Source organism: Heptranchias perlo, unplaced genomic scaffold (genome assembly GCF_035084215.1).
Source record: "Heptranchias perlo isolate sHepPer1 unplaced genomic scaffold, sHepPer1.hap1 HAP1_SCAFFOLD_50, whole genome shotgun sequence".
NCBI classification, from domain to species: domain Eukaryota; kingdom Metazoa; phylum Chordata; class Chondrichthyes; order Hexanchiformes; family Hexanchidae; genus Heptranchias; species Heptranchias perlo.
In genome coordinates this window covers 84,347-102,594 of record NW_027139516.1, presented here as the reverse complement: position 1 = coordinate 102,594, position 18,248 = coordinate 84,347, and the positions used below count along the sequence as shown (strand labels likewise).

The following is an 18,248-nucleotide window of genomic DNA, read 5'->3' as shown; positions in this document are numbered from 1 at the left end:
AACACCAGCTAGTGTTAGTCTCACTCAGTTTGTATTTTTAACTAGAGTGCAACAGTGATTTTACAGGAAAAGCAAATTATCCCTCTCTGTGTCTCTCATCACAAGCTTCACCTTGCCCCTCAGGAAGATGTCCGCCTTTCGGGTGCTATTTTGTTTCAGGTTCATGGCGTTGAAGTTGTTGTTCATCGATTCATATTTTGATAGCAGGCACGGTGCAAGAGGAGTCCATTCAGCCCACCCTGCCTGTGCCAGCTCCTTGAAAGCATGATCCAATTATTCCCATTTCCCTTTCTGCTTTCCCCCCACAGCCCTCATGGATGCTTGTAATAGTAGTTTTGATAATACACACACATATATATATATATATATATATATATACATATGTATACAATTTGCTGTTGTAGGGGGTGGACATATGAGGAGAGGTTGAGTCGATTGGGACTCTACTCATTGGAGTTCAGAAGAATGAGAGGCGATCTTATTGAAACATATAAGATTGTGAAGGGTCTTGATCGGGTGGATGCAGTAAGGATGTTCCCAAGGATGGGTGAAACTAGAACGAGGGGGCATAATCTTAGAATAAGGGGCTGCTCTTTCAAAACTGAGATGAGGAGAAACTTCTTCACTCAGAGGGTAGTAGGTCTGTGGAATTTGCTGCCCCAGGAAGCTGTGGAAGCTACATCATTAAATAAATTTAAAACAGAAATAGACAGTTTCCTCGAAGTAAAGGGAATTAGGGCTTACGGGGAGCGGGCAGGAAATTGGACATGAATTTAGATTTGAGGTTAGGATCAGATCAGTCATGATCTTATCGAATGGTGGAGCAGGCTCGAGGGGCCGATTGGCCTACTCCTGCTTCTATTTCTTATGTTCTTATATATATATATATATATATATATATATATATGTATATATATATATATATATATAAGTTGTTGTTGTGGATAAAGCTGTTTCTCAACCTTTTACACTTTAGATTCTTCTCCTTTATAAATTGGGCTTTGTTTCTGTGTAAATGAATGTTGCTGAGCGATTGTCCCTGTAACTGAGTGAGGGATCTTGCTGTATATTGGGTTTTTAAAAAATTGCTTTGGCTCTTTTATATGTCATGAATTTATTTGAAATCTTTGGCTGATTGGAAAAAGCCACAAACTGTAAGTTGATCACAAACTGCTGGCATTTTGTCCACTGCAAATTAAAACAAGAGAAAAGAGCAAAGGTAAAGTTCGTTCACCTTTGCAAACTGCAACATAAAGGGCGAAGTAGCAAAAAATGCCCAGGGTTTTTGTCCCCTGCTCCAGGAACAGAAGTGAAAATGAGCACAGGGGCAATTTGAATCTTGCAGCGAACATTAACCAAGGACAGGCAGACAGACCAGCACCTTTTAGGGGAGGGGTTGGGTGAGGGAGTGAGTGGCAAAGCAGGAGAGAAAACCCTGCAAACTTGTATTAGAGAGAGAGAGAAGCAACATGTGCTCTTCAGTCTGCCCGAGTGTCTTTCTGTTTCTCTCTGTCCCAGCTTTTCACTCTTCTTCAGATTCTCTGCTTTGTAACTTGGGATTTTTTTTTGTCAGTGGTGTTTGCTGAGAGATTGCCTGCCTGTGTAATGGAATGAGTGAGTGACTGAGTGTGAATGTGTGTGTGTGAGTGAGTGTGAGGGAGCTCTGGGCTCTTGCTGTGCTTTTTTATTCGCTTGCTTTGTTTTTAATCCATTTTTAAAAATCAATTAAAAGATTTTTTTGTGGAAATGCTGTAACATGAAGTTGTGGAAAGAGAATTTTTGGGAGGAGGAGGATTCCTTGGACAAGAAGCTTTCTCTCCACAGGGGACTGATCGAGGCCTTCACCACAGGCTCACGTGAATTGTGTCTGGGTCACTGTGGGATCACTGGGAGCACTGTGGGATCATGGGTTGCTATGGGATCACTGGGATACTGCAGGTTCACTGGGACATTGTGGGATGAATGCGACACTGTGGGATCAGTGGGACATTGTGGGATCAGTGGGACATTGTGGGATCAGTGGGACATTGTGGGATCAGTGGGACATTGTGCGATCATTGGCTTCCTGTGGCATCACTGGGAAACTGGCGGCCATGTTGTTTAAGATGGCCGCCTTAATGGCCACCATTTTGTTTCAGCTTCATGGGGTCACAGGAGAAACTACTTTACCCATTCGAAGTAATATAGAAATATTATATATGTACATATATATATATATATATATATATAGACATGTAGAAATATTATATATATATATATAGACATGTTATTTCATACACGCAAGTTGTTGTATATAAAGACAGTCTCAAACGTTTACACAAATGCAGTGAACTGGGATACTGGGACCTCTGGGTGCACTGTGGGATCACTGGGATCAATTAGGGAGCATTGTGGCATTATCAGTGGGTGTGCAGCTGGATCACCGGGTCACTCTGTGTTCACTTTGGGATCACTGGGTGCACTAGATCGCTGGGACACTGTGGATCAATGGGACACTATCACTGGGTGCAGTGTGGAATCACTTAGTCACACTGTGGGGACTCGATGGGATACTTATTTACCCAGTTGGGCCGAATGGCCTGTTTCTGTGCCGTGCTGTATTCTATGTAATATATATATATATAAAGATATGTACGGGGTTAAATTCGATAACCCCCGAATCCGGGCGCGATGGTCGATAAACCTCCACGTGATTAACCTGCACCCGGTCGTTGAGATGCAGACAGTCCGTGAGATTGGTGCTGCCTGGTGATTTATCGGATTCCTGCGAGCAGTCAGACCTGACTGCGCTGTTCAGCGGCTTCTCACCAGCAGGGGGACCCCCGATATTGCGTGAGTGGTTTGCACCTCTGAAAGGCAGGCTGCACCTCTCAACGGCAGCCTGAATTCACAAAGTCAAACATTTGATTCAGATACAAACCTCCGGGGTCATTTCTCCTCGTACAGTTTTGATTGGCAGCTTCTTTTGAATTAAACAGACCATTGATTAAAATGACTGGCTCCCAGTCACTGTTCTGAAGCCATTTATCAGCCTGTCTTTTTCAAACTGGTGAGTCTGTTTGGAATCTCTGAGAATGTTAATCAAGTCGACAGCTTCCATAGTTTGTGCGAAAAAGACAACAAAGAACCAGGATGTTCGAAAGTTCGGGCACAGTTTCGTATAGTATTTTGAATTATTTATTATTTTTTATTTTCCAATAATGATCTGGTTGAGCTTTACAGTAAAACTGTTGTCTTACTGCTGCTATTCTGTTTATTCTCTTACTGTTTCATCAATTTGTTTGGCAGTTAAAGTCTAAAACAAGCTCCAGTGTAGTGTGAATCTGTCACCATCTGAAGAGCAGGCACTATTCGGCACTGGATAGAACGAGTGGGCTGAGATAATCTGAAGGGGTTTCACTGTTCATTACCTGGAGCCCTTCAAGTGTTACATTGATATCAGGACAAGCGGAAACACTGAGACATTGAGAGTGAAGCCTCACCTCACAGAGGAGATGCTTTTTCAAGCTAAGAAATACTGCTGATTTTAAATCAGCAAAATTTCACTTCATTAAAGTAGACAAAAAGGCAAATATATCTGAACTGTCTCCATTATCTGAAAAACACGGATATTTTACTGATCGGGTAATAATGGTCTTGTTCAAACTGTACAAAATAAAAATCAATTGTGATCTTTTTAAAATAATGAACTGATTTAAAGCATTCTCCAACCAAACAAAAGCACCAAGCATTCCCAGGACAATGAGAGATTATATGAGTGGGCAAAACTGTGGCAAATGGAGTTCAATGTCGGGCAATGTGAGGTCATCCACTTCGGATCTAAGAAAGATAGATCAGAGAGTTTTCTAAATAGTGAGGAGCTCGAAACTGTGGGGGAGCAGAGAGATTTAGGGGTCCAAGTGCAGAGATGATTAAAAGCTAGTGGACATTTGCAAAAATAATTAACAAGGCTAATAGAATGTCGGCCTTTATTTCTCGAGGGCTGGAATATAAAGGGGTGGAAGTTATGTTCCAGCTGAACAGAGCTCTGGTTAGACCCCATCTGGAGGGCTGCATTCAGTTCTGGGCACTGACCCTCAGGAAGGATACATTGGCCTTGGAAGGGCTGCAGCACAGATGCAACAGAATGATAATGGGTCTAAAAGCGTTAAATTATGAGGACAGGTTGAATTATCAAGGCTAGTATTCCCCTGAATATAGAAGATTAAGGTGTGATTGAATTGAGGTGTTTAAGATGATGAAAGGAGTTGATAGGGTAGATAGAGAGAAACTACTTCCTCTGTTGGGGGAGTCCAGAACAAAGGGGCATAACCTTAAAATTAGAGCTCGGCCGCCCAGGGGTGATGGTAGGAAGTTCTTCTTCACAAAAGGGTAGTGGAAATCTGGAATTCTCTCCCACAAAAGTCTGTTGAGGCTGGGGGTCAATCCGAAATTTCAAAACGGAGATTGATAGACTTTTGTTCGGCAAGGGTATTGAGGATCAAGGAACCAAGGCGGGTAGTTGGAGTTAAGATACAGATCAGCCATGATCTAATTGAATGGCAGAACAGGTTGAGGAGCTGAATTGTTCCTGTGTAACAGGCTCGTGTGGCTGAATGGACTCCTCTTGTTCCTATGTAACATGCTCGAGCGGTTGAATGGACTCATCTTGTTCCTATGTAACATGCGTGAGGGGCTGAAAGGCTTCCAGATCCTGTATAACAGTATCGAAGGACTGAATGGCCTCCTTCTGTTCCAGTGCAACAAGCTCGAGGGGCTTAATGGCCGAGTCCTATTCCAGTGTAATAGGCTCGAGGTGCTGAATGGCCTTCAGTTCCCGTATAACATGCTCGAGGGGCTGAATGGCCTGCTGCTGTTCCTATGCAACAGGCTTGAGGGGCTGATTGGCCTCCAGGTCTGGTGTAATGGGCTCGGGGCTGAATGGCCTCCTCCTGTTGATATCTGACAGGCCTGAATGGTTGGTTGGCGTCTAGTTCCTGTATAACAGGCTCGAAGGGCTGAATAGCCTCCTCCTGTTCCTAGGTCATAGGCTTGAGGGTCTGTCTGGCCTCCAGTTCCGTTGTAATGGGCTCGAGGGGCTGGATGGCCTTCAGTTCCCGTTAACACGCTCGAGGGGCAGAGTGGCCTCCTCCTGTTCCTATGTAACAGGATTGAGGGGCTGATTGGCCACCAGATCTGGTGCAAGGTGCTCCAGGGGCTGAATGGCCTCCTCCTTTTGCTACCTGACAGGGTTGAACGGTTGATTGGTGTCTAGTTCTTGTATAACAGGCTCGAAGGGCTGAATGGCCTTCAGTTCCTGTATAACAGGCTCGATGGGCTGAATGGCCTCTTCTTGATTCTATGTAACAGGCTTGAGGGGATGATCGGCCTTCAGTAACGATGAAACGGGCTTGATGGGCTGTATGGCCTCCTCCTTTCCCTGTGCAGCAGCCGTGAAGGACTTGCCGCCATTTTGTCCAAGATGTCCCGCGAACTTACCACCATTTTGTCTAAAAATTAGAGCCGGACCTTTCAGGAGCAAGATTAGAAAACATTTCTACACACAAAGGGTCGTAGAAGTTTGAAACTCTCTTCTACAAACGGCAATTGATACCAGCTCAATTGCTAAATTTAGATCTGAGATAGTTAGCTTTTTGGCAATGAAAGGTACTAAGGGATATGGGCCAAAGGCGGGTATATGGAGTTAGATCACAGATCAGCCATGATCTTATCAAACGGCGGAGCAGGAACGAGGAGCTGAATGGCCTACTCCTGTCCCCATGTTCCTATGATATTATTTATATGGAATTCCGGCAGGCATTTGATAAGGTTCCACACATGAGACTATTGGCAAAAATGAAAACACATGGAACTTGAGGCAATGTATTGACATGGGTAGAGAATTGGTTCGGAGATGGGAGACAGAGAGTAGGGATAATGGGTAAATACTCCAATTGGCAGGATGCGACTAGTGGTGTCCCCCCAGGGATCTGTAACTGGGGTCTCAGCTTGTCACCATATTTATCAATGACTTAGATGAAGGAACAGAGAGTCGTATATCCAAGTTTGCTGATGACACTAAGTTGGGTGGTACAGTAAGTAGTGTGGATGCGAGTGAAAAGTTGCAAAGGGACATTGATAGATTAAGTGAGTGGGAGAAACTATGGCAGATGAAGTTCAATGTGGGGTCATCCACTTTGGACCGATGGTCAGGGTATTTACCAAATGGTAAGAAGCTCGGAACTGTGGAGAAGCAGAGAGAATTAACGGTTCATTTACATAAATCAGTAAAAGCTAACGGACGGGTCCAAAAATAATTTAAAAGGCTAACGGAGCGTTAGCCTTTATCTCAGGGGGCTGGAATATCAAGAAGTGGAAGTTATGTTCCAGTTATATAAAGCTCTGGTTGGACTGCGTCTGGAGTAACTGCGTTCAGTTTTGGACACTGCACCTCAGGAAGGATAGATTGACCTTGGAGGGGTTGCAGAGCAGATTCACCAGAATGTTACCGGGGCTAAAAAGGTTGAATTATGAGGACAGGCTGCTTAGATTGGGCTCGTCTTCCCTCGAGTATCGAAGATTGAGGGGCGGTCTGAGCGAGGTGTTTAACATGTTCAAATTATTCGATAGAATAGAGAGAGAGAATCAATTTCCTCTGGGGAATCAAGAACGAGGGGGATATAATCTTAAAATTAGAACCATGCTATTCAGGTTCGAAATCAGGAAGCACTTTTTTACACAAAGGGCAGTAGAAGTCTGGAACTCTGTCCCCCAAAAGGCTGTGAATGCTGGGGGTCAATTGAAGCTTTCAAGACTGAGATCGATAGATTTTTGTTGGGTAAGGGTATCGAGGGATAGCGAGCAAAGGCGGATAAATTGATTTGAGGTTCAGATCATCTCTGATCTAATTGAAGGACGGAACAGGTTCAATGGGCTGAATGGCCTCCTCCTGTTCCCAATGGAAATGTTGAGAAAATGCTTTGTTGAGGCTGTGACGTCAGGGTCAACCCCTGTCCAAACAAGACAGGCCACATTTGGGAGTTTAATAACTTTGAAATGAACATTTTTCTTTTGTGACTTGTGCAACTTCGATCAAGTGAATAGTTATGAATGAGAATCAATACAGTCATTCTAACTTCTGGCTGGTAACCAGATCAGAGGTTTCCGTAGTGTAGTGGTTATCACGTTCGCCTCACACGCGAAAGGTTCCCGGTTCAATCCCGGGCGGGAACATTATTTTGGGGCAGATTTTTCTGTCCTCTGTGAAAGAGCCTGTTTTGTTCAGTTCGACACAAATTCGTGGTCTCACGAGCACTGAACATTTTAAACGGAGCCCTTCAAAATACAGTGTGTAAAATGAGAAGGAATAAAAAGTTCATCGCACAAAAGATATTATTAAACATTTCCAACATCCCTCAGTGGCCTTTCATTCTGCAAAATAACGTTATCGGTTAATTAATGGTGAATAACAAAAATATTGTTTTTTTTTTCTTCCATGCGATTAATATAACAAGTGTTCAAAAGTTGCTCTTCTGGCTGGAAATCGCACCCCGGCCACAGTGGTAAAAGCGGCGAATCTTAACCACTGGACCACCAGCGAGTTTTACTTACAGCATTATCAGATTTAACGAGGATTTCCATTTCTCTGTGATTCAGCTTTTAATCCTTTTTGGCTACTGATTGCGAATATTCCCGTCATTAAATAGGAATAAAGTACAATAGGCTCAGGAAAACCCGGGGAGGTGGCATCCCGCTCACCGAGCCTTTCCAGCATCATTTATATCACCAAGCACTCGAGTGAATGAACCTTTCTCCGGGGGGGTCTCAATGTGGAAAGGGTGGCGAGGCAAAGTGCTATTTATCCGTCAGGATGGCCGAGCGGTCTAAGGCACTGCTTTCAGGTCGCAGTCTCCTTCCCACTTCCGACATTGGTTACTTTGACTCCTATTTTATTTCTTGCTTGAGCTGCAGTTGATTTTTCGGCCCAGTTGATTTGCTCTTCCCGCAATAACCAACCCGGTCTCGATCCACGGCACGTTTTGACGCCCACCGGCTCATCCCTAAACCAACCTTTAAACGAAAATATGCTTTAAACACAAGGTCGCAACTATGGAGAGAGCAGACACTTGGGGAAATGTACCATCGGAATTAGAGTAGGCCATTCAGCCCCTCGAGTCCGCTCCGCCATTTGATAAGATCATGGCTGAACTGTGATCGAACTCCATATACCTGCCTTTGGCCCTTATCCCTTCATACGTTCTTTTGGCAAAAAGCTATCGATCTCAGATTTAAAATTTGCAATTAAGCAAACATCAATTGCCGTTAGGGAAAGAGAGTTCCAAACTTGTCCCATCCTTTGTGTGTGGAAATGTTTTCAAATCTCACTCCTGAAAGATGTAGCTCTAATTTTTGGACTGTGCCCCCAAGTCCTAGAATCCCCAACCAGCGGAAATAGTTTCTCTCTATCCAGAAAATGTCAATGACACAGTCAATGAAAGGTGCAGTTCACGAAGGCGACTCACCAGCACCTTCTCAAGAGCAATTAGGGATGGGCAATAAATGCTGATCTTGCCATTGACACCCACATCCCATGAATGAAGACAAAAAAAGTCGCCTGCATGGCCGAGTAATTTCCTGCTGCTAAACGATGGGAAGAATGAAACCATCGGCTTCAGTCCTTTGAACGAACTGTATACACTTGCCGTCGAGCTCAATCCCCACTTGGTCCTCTGCCCCGAATATCCACTGCATCAGAAAATCCTCCATAACATAGAATCACAGCATGGAAACATCATAGAAGGAGGCCATTCGGCCCATCGTGCATGTGCCAACTCTTTGAAAGAGCTATCCAATTAGACCCGCTCCCCTTCCCTTTCCCCATAGCCCTGCAAAATTTTCCCCTTCAAGTATTTATCCAGTTCCCCTTTGAATGTTATTATTGAATCTGTTTCCACCAACCTTTCAGGCAGTGCATTCCAGATCATGACAATTCGCTGCGTAATAACATTCTCCTCATCTCACCCCTGTTACCAATTACCTTAAATCTATGTCCTCTGGTTACCATCCTTTCTGGAACTGGAAATAGTTTCTCCTTATTTATTCTATCAAAACCGTTCATGATTTTGAAGACCCCTGTTAAATCTCCCCTTAACCGTCTCTGCTCTAAGGAGAACAACCCCAGCTTCTCCAGTCTCTCCACCTCACTGAAATCCCTCATCCCTGGCACCATTCTAGTAAATCACCTCTGCACCCTCTCCAAGGCCTTGACATCCTTCCTAAAGTGTGGTGGGCAGAATTGTGTGATGGCCAGCTGGGGTCTAACCAGTGATTTATAAAGGTTCAGCATAAGTTCCTTGCTTTTGTACTCTATGCCTCTATTAATAAAGTCAACGATTCCGAATACGTTTTCGTTTACAATCTCTTCAACTTGTCCTGCCACCTTCAAAGATTTGTGTACGTATACCCTCAGGTCTCTCTGTTCCTGCACCCCCTTTAAAATTGCACCATTTATTTTAAAGAGCTGGCCAACGCACGATGGGCCGAATGGACTCCTGCGATTCCATGATTCCATGTTTTTGATTACACCTCTATGAAGCGCTTTGGGACATCCCCCAGAAGTGGGAGTCAGCAGTTCACTTTCTCCCTTAACACTTCCATCTGACCTGGGCTGGACTAAATAGTTGTTTTCGTGGTGTAATGGTTATCATGTTGGCGTCACACGCGAAAAACTCCCGGTTTAATCCCGGGACAGAAACAATTTGCTGGAACTTGCTCCTCACAAACCTCCAGGCACGAGCTTTCTCTCGTGTAAATTGGGCTGCAATCCTTTCACATTCAACAACGGCTGCACCAGATTCCTCGTCTCATCACCACTGAACACTTTGAAGCAGACTCCAAAAATAAAGTGCGTAAAATGAGAAGGGATGAAAGTCAGAGAAGTTCGCGTCGTTTCGACATTTACTCGGCAAACTTGTTAGCATTTCGTTCAGTGTGAACCAGAAAGTTGTGGGTTTATTAATGGTAATTGAAAGAATCATCTAAGAGACTTGTATAATTTTGCGTAATTAAGTGAACTGTTTTGTAAAAACAAATGCGCTGACCGGGAATCAAACCCGGGCCATAGTGCTGAAAGCGCCGAATTCTAACCACTCGATAACCATAAACCCGACTTATACATTGTCAACAGATGGTTATAAATATATTGGGCTGCAGCCGTGTTAGATTGAAAATATATTTCTGATTTGTAAGATGTAAATGCATTTCATGACTGCTGCTTACAAATCTATTTAGATATATCTTTTAGTTATTCCTTTTTTGTGGGGTATATAATGTAAATGTATTTTCTGGATATTTATTTCTCTATGTCTTACTTTTCATTACACACAAATACATAACACAGATACACAGAGATATAATGATAACCACCAAGCAGTTACACCCAAATGTATTTATAAGTGTCACAGGTGCAATCATATATATTTATAACAAGATATATCATATTGTAAAAATAATCAAAATAAATTTATAAATGGCACACATAACTTAAACACTCAATTTATAAAGAAGCATGACATCCATTTATACACATCCATAGTTTAAATTTTCACACCGTCCTGTTAGCAGTCCTGAACAAAGTCCAAACACCGAAAGTCTCAGCGTTTTTTCAGATGCTGCCCGTCCTGTTATGTATTTTGAGCAGTTCCTTTCCTGTGATGTGATGATTCTGGGTTCCGGGTGTGTGTCATTGGATTTGCTGCAGTCATGCTGCCGCGGACAGGTGAAGGCTGCTTCTGTGGCTGCCTGATACCCGGTGGGAGTGGGCGGGGATTTGGAAATCTGAAATAAATGAAATGGTGCATGAGAAACTTTCATAAAGGTAAATAACCCGATCGCTACCATCAGACCTCGTAGCGCAACGTTAGCGCGTCTGAATCTAAATCAGAAAGCTGCGTATTTAAATCACGGCGGGGGTCGCATTTGGTTTTAGCGCTGGTAGAATTCTGAATAATTCCGGAATTCATATTGCATTCCCTTTTTCACAATAAACAGAACCCTGCTCTGAATTCTGCCTCACTAGTTCCCCAGTGTCAGGGAGAGAAGCGTCTGATTCACTCATTTATTTATTGCACGAAACATACACAAACACACTTATGAATTCAAAATCAGCCTGCAGCTCCACACGCACAGAGATAAACGCAGTCAGATAGACAGGGAAAAACCGGGAAAAAGACAAACCGGTTTGTCACAGAATTGCCTGTACCTCCACGGTCGAATGTCAGGGCTTTTGTTGTTCGCTTTCGTTCCACACCCTGGAATTCAGGAGAATCTGGTACATGGTTTGTTGGATAAGGCACGGGCGCGATGGCCCGAATGGCCTGCTTCTGAGCTGTATCCTTCGAAGATTCTGAACTCAGCCCCTGGGAGGGGAGGCCGGTTCAAGTGGAAAAAAGATCCGGATGAGAATGATCTGATTCATAAAGGGGAGGGAAATTAGGGAGCTCCTTCGGAACATTAATTACTTGAAAATGAAGACATTTTCCAGAGTATCTTGTTTGGTTTTGATGAATGAAATGTTTGTAAAAAGGCATCCGTGGAGAAGGATTGTGAGCTTTTAGGACTAGAGGGGAAATGAGGAGATTTTTTTTTTCACACAGAGGGTTGTTCCGATCTGGTAGCCACTCCCTGAAAGGGTGGTGGAAGCAGCTTTCGTAGGAACTTTCAAAAGGCAATTGGACAGGTACTTGAAGAGAACTGATTTGCAAGGTTACGGGGAAAAGGCTGGGTTTTTTGGACTAAATTGGACAGCTCTTTCAAAGAGTAGGCACGGCAACACGGCCGAATGGCCTCCTTCTGTGCTGTAATAGTCTATGATTCTGGTCCATGATTTTAGTGTGGGACAGGAGAGATGTTGTTTAAAGAGAAGTAAAAATGTCCCAATCAGAGCAGAGAGAGGTGACTGGTCAGTTCCCCTCTGCCCAGTATAAGTCAGCAGCGGTTACCAGTTCGCTTTACACGCGAACGGCCCTGCTTTCGATCCTGGGCGGACAATTTAAGTTGCAATTGCTGTTTACAATCTATATTAATGACTGAGATGAGGGGACCGAGTGCAATGTATCTAAGTTTGCTGATGATACAAAGGTCGGTTGGAAAGTAAGCCGTGAGGAGGACGCAAAGGGAGGTGGACAGGTTAAGTGATTGGGTAAGAAGGTGGCAGTTGGAGGATAAAGTGGGAAAATGTGAAATTGTCCACTTTGGTAGGAAGAATAGAAAAGCAGAATATTTTTTAAAAGGTGAGAGTTCAATAAATGTCGGTATTCAGAGGGAGTTTGGTGAACTTGTAAACAAATCACAGAAAGTTAACATGCAGGAACAGCAATCAATTAGGAAGAAAAATGGTATGTTGGCCTTTTTGAAAGGAGGTTGGAGTATAAGAGTAAGGAAGTCTTGCTGCAATTAAATAGAGCTTTGGTGAGAACACACCTGGAGTACTTTGATGTCGTCTACATGGATTTTAGCAAGGCTTTTACAAGGTCCCAAATGACAGACTGGTCAAAAAAGCTGCGATTGCACTAGAGAGGGTACAGAGGAGATTTACGAGGAGGTTGCCATGGCTGGAGAATTTTGGCTGTGAGGAAAGATTGGATAGTCAGGGGTTGTTTTCTTTGGAACAGAGGAGGCTGAGTGGTGATTTAATTGAGGTGTACAAAATTATGAAGGGCCCAGACAGAGTGGAGGCGAAGGACCTATTTACCTTAGCAGGGAGGTTAATAACTTGGAGGCATAGATTTTAAATGATTGGTGGAAGGATTTAAGGGGAGCTGAGGAGAATTTTTTTCACCCAGAGGGTGGTAGGGGTCTGGAACTCACTGCCTGACTGGGTGGTCGAGGCAGAATCCCTCGTGACATTTAAAAAAATACTTGGATATGCACTTGAAGTGGCGTAACCTACAAGGTTAAAGACCGAGTGCTGGAAAGTGGCATTCGGCTGGGTAGCTCATTTCCGGCCGGTGCGGACAGGATGGGCCGAATGGCTTGCTTTTGTGCCGTAAGTTTGCTGTGATTCGACAAAATTGGCAATTCTTTTTTGTAACAGCATATTCCCAACCCAGGCCGCCGTGATGAAAACACCGAAGCCGAACGACGAGGCCAGCAGGGAAGGCATGTAAGAGTGTTAAATATATCAGGGAGTGTTTGCATTCGGTACAATTAATATTTCAGCTCCCAGTTACTGCAGATCAGGGATCAAAACCTGACATAAGCATCAGGACGCTCAGAATATTTTCTTTTTATTCGTTCATGGGATGTGGGCGTCGCTGGCGAGGCCGGCATTTATTGCCCATCCCAAAAAGCCCTTGAGAAGGTGGTGGTGAGCCGGCTTTTTAAACCGCTGCAGTCAGTGTGGCGAAGGATCTCCCACAGTGCAACTAACTAACAGACAAAGCACCGGTGGGCACGCCGGTTGCAGGAGAGCTGGTTGTCGGTGATATCGATGCTTTGAGCGAGACCAGACCGTTTCCATGTTTCCACAAGCAATGTCCCATCCTTTATTTCTGGAAAAGTAACACTGATAGTGGACAATTGCATTTCTGTGGCTGCAACATGTAACTTTGGCTCGGTGACACGCTGCTTTAGTGTATCTTGCAAGAAAAAGGACCAGGCGGTCTCTGTGGCGCAATCGGTTAGCGCGTTCAGCTGTTAACCGAAAGGTTGGTGGTTCGACCCCACCCAGGGACGAAAATTGCACCTTTTTCGTCCCACTTTTGGATTCATTGCCTCATTCTGATCGACCTGAAGCCGATGCCATGTTTCAATTCCTGATCAGCAGCAACTGGGAGCACTTTAAATGGCTCCGATCTCTTCATCTCATTTCAAGTTTTCTAATGTGTGATTTGGCTGCAAGAAAACACTCTGTGAACAATGTCATCTGAGCATGCCTGATTCGCCATAATTTACACTGCGGTCGGATATCAGGTACATGAAAAACACAGTGAAATGTTTGTGTGGGCGCGATGCTCTGGGATTCCCCGCCTGACCATCGTCACCGATCCTTCTCTGCAGCCTTCCGAAATACAGCGCAGTAAATGTATCCCTGTGAAATGAGCTCCTGGACAGTAATACGGAAATTAGTTTGGCTGAGGGGTTATATCCCTATCACGAGGTTGGAGGTGTCAGGTTTCCGTAGTGTAGTGGTTATCACGTTCGCCTAACACGCGAAAAGTCCCCGGTTCGAAACCGGGCGGAAATATTGTGAAACGTTGTCCCCATTAAAAATGATTAAATATTGAACGATTCACATTGCTGATTAAATGTGAACAAAGTCCATATCTCCAAGCCCTGTTAATGCAGTCCGCTGAGAGCAGGCGATGAATGCCAGCGTGATATTGGGGGTGAAGGCTGCTTCCAATGCTGTTTCATTACCGGTGGGATCTGGCGGAGATTTGATAAGCCTCATCCATTCAACCAATATATGAAACGGTGTTTGAGAAACATTCAAAAAATATAATAACATCCAGGAGCCTGTCTTCAGAGTGCGCGGCGCAAAGGTCTGACTCCGGATTAAAAGGCTGGTGAACTTGCTTCTGCTTTCTGAAATGTACTTGTCCATCCTTCAGAGGTCATGGGAAATATGTTTTTTGCCTTTCGAAAAAAGACGCGAAAGTTAGAGACATGTTTTGTTTTCAACACGGCTGGAGAAATGGCCAGACGATCATAAATTCGCAGTCGCCTTTGAAACATTTAAAGGCGACTACCTAAAAATCACTTCGTGCAAATTTAAAATCACGGTTCCTATTTATTTCGGTCTGAAAGAAATAACGATAAACGTGTCAGTCAGTGCCCGCGGTGAGACGGTGATGAACTTGTTTGCTGCGAAGTTCACCGCTGGGCTAAAGTTGACACCGTTTAAAGGACGCGAACCCACTCAATGTAAAGGATGAGCTCATAACCAACAGGTCCCGTCAACGTCAAACACCTCCTTTCTTGTTCAATGGAGGGAGCAGAGGCGTGTCCATCATCAGACGCCAGCAACTTTAAGAAATGGAACAGATAAAGGCATAGATGCAAGTTCCAAATCTTTTCAATGCAAAGTTATTTCACTTTATTTGAAGTGCCGTGAGGCTAAAAACGGGTCCGAGATGATTTGCGTTCACTCGTGACTTGTTTTCCAGTGTTTGTCCGTCAGGTTTGCAATTCAATTTGTATTGGATATTGAAGATATTTCAGGATGATTGCACAACATACCATGTGAAAAGCAACCATCTTGATAACTTCAATCATCACACACTCTACATCGACGCTGCAGAGGCCCCAGCACCCCTTTCAATATTGTTTTTCTCAACTCACAGTTTTCAAAAGGGAATTGGATAAACGCTTGGATCAAACTTTTTCAGGGTTATGGGGAAACAGCAGGCGAGTGGGACGAACTGGACAGCTCTTTCAGAGAGCTGGCACTGGCACGATGGGCTGAATGGCGCTATCTTATTCTATGATTCTATTAATAGATCAATTTCCGCCTTTCACTGAGCCTCCCTAAATGGAGCGCAGTAATCGTGTCCCTGTGAAATAAGCTCCTGAACAGTAATACGGAAATTAGCGTGGCTGAGCGGTTTGAAACTCTGGTTAGGCACCTAACAGGAAATTTCCTCTCTAAGATTGATTAGTTTATCAATTATCTCCCCCCTTTCGATCTTAAATGTCTTTACATATCTTTTTGATCTCTTCTTCTACTGTCATGCCCAACAATACGAGTCTCCCTGGTAAATACTGAAGCAAAGTGATTATTTAATATTTCTGCCATTTCGCTGTCATTGCCTGTGAGTTTGTCGTGTGTCTCCCTTAGTGGCCCTATTATCATAGAATCATAGAATCATAGAATCATAGAAGTTACAACATGGAAACAGGCTCTTCGGCCCAACATGTCCATGTCGCCCAGTTTATACCACTAAGCTAGTCCCAATTGCCTGCACTTGGCCCATATCCCTCTATACCCATCTTACCCATGTAACTGTCCAAATGCTTTTTAAAAGACAAAATTGTACCCGCCTCTACTACTGCCTCTGGCAGCTCGTTCCAGACACTCACCACCCTTTGAGTGAAAAAATTGCCCCTCTGGACCCTTTTGTATCTCTCCCCTCTCACCTTAAATCTATGCCCCCTCGTTATAGACTCCCCTTAAGAGACATGTTTTGTTTTCAACACGGCTGGTGAAATGGCCAGACGATCATAAATTCGCAGTCGCCTTTGAAACATTTAAAGGCGACTACCTAAAAATCACTTCGTGCAAATATTCCTATCCTAAATTTTCTTTGGCTGTTGATGTGTCTCGAATACTTTGCTTTTTTGATATTCCTTTTTTGCCTTTCCAATAGATCTTCAGACTTCTTTCCCAGTCTTATCACATTCCCCTCTCTCCTTTATTGGCTAGTGTGTGCCCTTTTCTTCAGTTTAAATTTTGCCCTTGTTTCTTTATTCATCCCTGGTGTGTCATTTCTGGCTAGTTTGTTCTTGCTTTTTAGTGGGATATATTTCTCCTGGACTCTATTTATCACCGTTTTAAATGTTTCCCACTGCTGTTCTATTTCTTTGTCCAGGTCATTAATATGTCAAACATATCACCGTTTGAAACTTCTCAAGTCACATTTCCATGAAAAAGCCAGTTGCTTTTGTGGGAGGAGCAAATCAACTTGGTCTAAAAATCAGCTGCAGCCCAATCCACAAATAAAATATTTTCACGACTTCGTAAAAATAAGCAATGTCAGAAGAGGGATTCGAACCCACACTCGACCTGAACGCAGCGCCTTAGACCGCTCGGCCATCCTGACTACAAATTTAACGTTTCATTATGCATCAATTCTGCACCGTTGGCCAGTGAACGCAACATAAAAGTTTTAAATGACACTCGCCCAACGTGGGGCTCGAACCCACGACCCTGAGATTAAGAGTCTCATGCTCTACCGACTGAGCTAGGCGGGCCTGATGGTACATCACCGCCTTATCTATTATTGCAGCAAGCAGGAGAAAGACTCCATTTCAAATTATTGGAATCAATTCTGAGTGACAGGATCAACTGTCACTCCGAAAGGCACGGACGAATCAAGGACAGTCAGCATGGATTTTTTAAGTGGAGGTCGTGTCTGACTAACGTGATTGAATTTTTCGAGGAGGTGACAAGGAGGATCGATGAGGGTAGCGCAATTGATGCAGTCGACATGGATTTTCGCAAGGCTTTTGAAAAATTCCCACATGGCAGATTGGTCAAAAAAGTAAAGGCCCATAGGATCCAAGGGAATGTGGCTTATTGGAGCCAAAATTGGCTCAGTGGCAGGAAGCAAAGGGTAATGGTCGACGGGTGTTTTTTGTGGCTGGAAGACTGTTTCCAGTTGGGTGCTGCAGGGCTCCGTACTTGGTCCTATGCTTTTTGTGGTATACATTAACAATTTGGACTTAAACGTCGGGGGCATGATTAAGAAATTTGCCGGTGACACAAAAATTGACCGTGTCGTTGATAGCGAGGAGGAAAACTGTAGACTGTGGGGGTTCAGGCAATTTTCTGATAACAAAGCACTCAATCTATCTCTGAATGAATTTTGAACGAATACGTGTGTTTGACCCAGCACAGGCACGATGGGCCGAATGATCTCCTCTTGTGGACTAACATAATACGATGATACCAAGTGTTGTCAGACAGAAAAGCAACACATTCCAAATAAGAGCAGAGAGAGGAAACTAGTCTAACAGCATAACAGCACGTTGAGATATTGTATTTGAGAAGGATGAGGAGGGATAGTTTATCATGGTGGTAGTCACTTAGGGTATCATTTGTGACTTTGATAAGGACCATTTCATGCTGCGACAGTCTCTGGCACTGTGTGTGAGTGTGGGATTCATTCTGTATCTGTCAGTCTCTGGTACTGTGTGTGAGTGTGGGATTCATTCTGTATCTGTCAGTCTCTGGCACTGTGTGTGAGTGTGGGATTCATTCTGTATCTGTCAGTCTCTGGTACTGTGTGTGAGTGTGGGATTCATTCTGTATCTGTCAGTCTCTGGTACTGTGTGTGAGTGTGGGATTTATTCTGTATCTGTCAGTCTCTGGTACTGTGTGTGAATGTGGGATTCATTCTGTATCTTGTCACTCTCTGATACTGTGTGTGAGTTTGGAATTGATTCTGTATCTTGTCAGCAGTGTGTGTGTGAGAGTTTGTGATTAATTCTTTATATAAAACTGTGTGTTAGTGTGGGATTCTTTCGGTATCTGTCAGTCTCTGGTACTC

At 43.8% G+C, this 18,248-nt stretch overlaps 4 non-coding genes across 4 annotated transcripts; 3 read left to right on the top strand and 1 right to left on the bottom strand.

Annotated features, from left to right (window-relative positions):
* The first annotated feature begins 7,139 nt into the window (after nucleotides 1-7,139).
* trnav-cac (transfer RNA valine (anticodon CAC)) lies at nucleotides 7,140-7,212 on the top strand. Its single transcript has one exon. It is a non-coding gene; the product is annotated as a tRNA-Val (tRNA).
* A 6,427-nt stretch (nucleotides 7,213-13,639) lies between these two features.
* Nucleotides 13,640-13,713, top strand: trnan-guu (transfer RNA asparagine (anticodon GUU)). The gene has a single exon. It is a non-coding gene; the product is annotated as a tRNA-Asn (tRNA).
* Nucleotides 13,714-14,151: 438 nt separating this feature from the next.
* Nucleotides 14,152-14,224, top strand: trnav-aac (transfer RNA valine (anticodon AAC)). The gene has a single exon. It is a non-coding gene; the product is annotated as a tRNA-Val (tRNA).
* Nucleotides 14,225-16,877: 2,653 nt separating this feature from the next.
* On the bottom strand, nucleotides 16,878-16,950 carry trnak-cuu (transfer RNA lysine (anticodon CUU)). The gene has a single exon. It is a non-coding gene; the product is annotated as a tRNA-Lys (tRNA).
* Between the last annotated feature and the right edge of the window lie 1,298 nt (nucleotides 16,951-18,248).